Source organism: Gossypium hirsutum, chromosome D06 (genome assembly GCF_007990345.1).
Source record: "Gossypium hirsutum isolate 1008001.06 chromosome D06, Gossypium_hirsutum_v2.1, whole genome shotgun sequence".
Lineage (NCBI taxonomy): Eukaryota > Viridiplantae > Streptophyta > Magnoliopsida > Malvales > Malvaceae > Gossypium > Gossypium hirsutum.
In genome coordinates, this window is record NC_053442.1 from 49926526 (window position 1) to 49928691 (window position 2166).

A 2166-nucleotide genomic window follows, 5' to 3' on the forward strand; every position below is an offset into this window, starting at 1 on the left:
CCTTTGATGATTTCACCTATTGAAAAAGAGTCCTTCAACCACTATTTGGAGCAACATTCAAGTGTTCGTGGAAGCTTCAGTTCAGAAAAAATAAGCGGAGAAGGAGGAGCGGAGCAAACTAGTCAAGCCTCGGAGAAACACCAGATTTGATTCTTGTTCCTTATCCTTTTAATTTTATTGTTGTTGTTATGAACATGTCTATAAATATTTGTGATGTTGATTGTTTAATTTAATTAATATGGATTAAATTTAATTTGTGTTAGGTTGATTTCATTTCGTCTACTTGAGTTATTAAAATTGTGTTTGTATTGTTACAAGCCTCGGTAAGATGTTCAATTAAGTAAAATTATGGCTAAGTTATTCTTGCATTACAACTATAAGGTGACTAATGAATTAATTATTTAAACGGATTGAAATTGTAATTAATTGACACGATATTTAATCAGTGCATGTTTAATCTTCTAAGGTAGCTGAGGGTTAAATTAGAAACAGTATCTAATGATACATTAGTCTTGCATAACTTGCAAGATTATTGTGATTACACTATTTCAAGGTAGAAATACATTGTTACCTTACGTAATCTTTTTGTGCTTATGAGATTGAATTAATTGTTTGAATTGGCATAGAGATATGTACAAGAGGTTATTTTAATTTCATAGGTATGTATGTGAATTAACACATTTGCTTATTAAAATTTGTTTATCGATTGAATTGACATAGAGATATAGTCAAGAGATAAATGGATTTTGGTAGGTAAGTATGTTCATAAGTTAGAAAATTGTCGAGTTGCCGTGAATTTACTCGTAACAACATAAATATGAGTTTAATAATTCTAAGTTAAGAAATGTAATTAGTCTAACACAATTATGCCATCTTGATTAAAATAATCTTTTGAAATCGTGCATTGGAACTTTTATTTTAAATTTATTTATTTTACATAGGTAAAATCCTAGTTTTTAATCACCTCCTCAAATCAAAATATTTTTCTTCACCAAAGTGTTTTTAAAATTGCATTCATAAATAATTCTTTTCACAGTCCCTGTAGGTACGATAACTCAACATTTACTTGTCACTTTATTACTTGTTGCGATTGTTTACACTTGCACATTTCCATCGTTCCAAGTTTTTGGCGTCGTTGCTGGGGACTTTTTTAAAAAGTCATTATTTGTGAATTTGTTAATTTTGCATTTTGGTTTATTTTTCTGTTTAATTTTAACTTAATTACTTTTTTTGTGTTTATTTCAGGAGTTTATGAGTATTGACTGAATTATCAATTTACTCCCTATAGACCTTGAGATAGAATGAACTTTTTAATAAAAAAGAAGACAACCAAGTCAGAGAATGACCGAAGAGATGAACTTCAAAAATCTGAATCAAGGAAACGGAGCAAACGCTGCTCAAAATCATATCCTTATCATTGATGATAGGGATAGAGCTCTAAGATAGTATACCGTGTCAGTGTTTCATGATTTTAATATTAGTATTAGGAGACCCAAAATTGGGGCACAACAGTTTGAGCTAAAGCCAGTCATGTTCCAAATGCTTCCGACAATAGGCCAATTCAGTGGAATGCCTACCGAAGATCCTCACCTGCACTTAAGACTGTTCATGGAGGTAGGCGATTCTTTCAAGTTAGCCAGAGTACCCAAAGATGCAGTACGATTGGGCTATTCCCATATTTGCTAGGGGACAGAGCTCAAGCCTGGTTGAACTCATTGCCACCAAATTCAATTTCCACAGGGCAAGAGTTAGTAGAAAGATTCCTCATGAAGTATTTCCCGCCTAGCAAGAATGCTAAGTTGAGGAACGAGATCATTGCTTTCCAACAAATGAATGATGAGTCCTTGTATGAGGCATGGGAAAGGTACACAGAATTATTATAGAAGTGCCCTCATTGCATCCAAATTGAGACGTTTTATAATGGTCTCAATGTTCACACGAGGATGGTAGTGGGCGCTTCTCTAATGGTGCTCTCCTTTCTAAGTCTTATAATGAGGCTTATGAAATCATCGAGAGGATTGCCAGCAACAATTATCAATGCCAACCAATCGAGCAGCATCAGGAAAACGAGTCATTGGAATACATGAAGTAAACGCTCTCACTTCACTCACATCTCAAGTATCCTCGATTTCCTCAATGCTTAAAAATTTTACCACTAATGGGTCT

At 33.6% G+C, this 2166-nt stretch overlaps 1 non-coding gene across 1 annotated transcript; it reads right to left on the bottom strand.

The window, feature by feature from the left end:
* Positions 1–1796: 1796 nt before the first annotated feature.
* On the bottom strand, positions 1797–1900 carry LOC121218889 (small nucleolar RNA R71). The gene has a single exon (XR_005915371.1). It is a non-coding gene; the product is annotated as a small nucleolar RNA R71 (small nucleolar RNA).
* Positions 1901–2166: the final 266 nt, after the last annotated feature.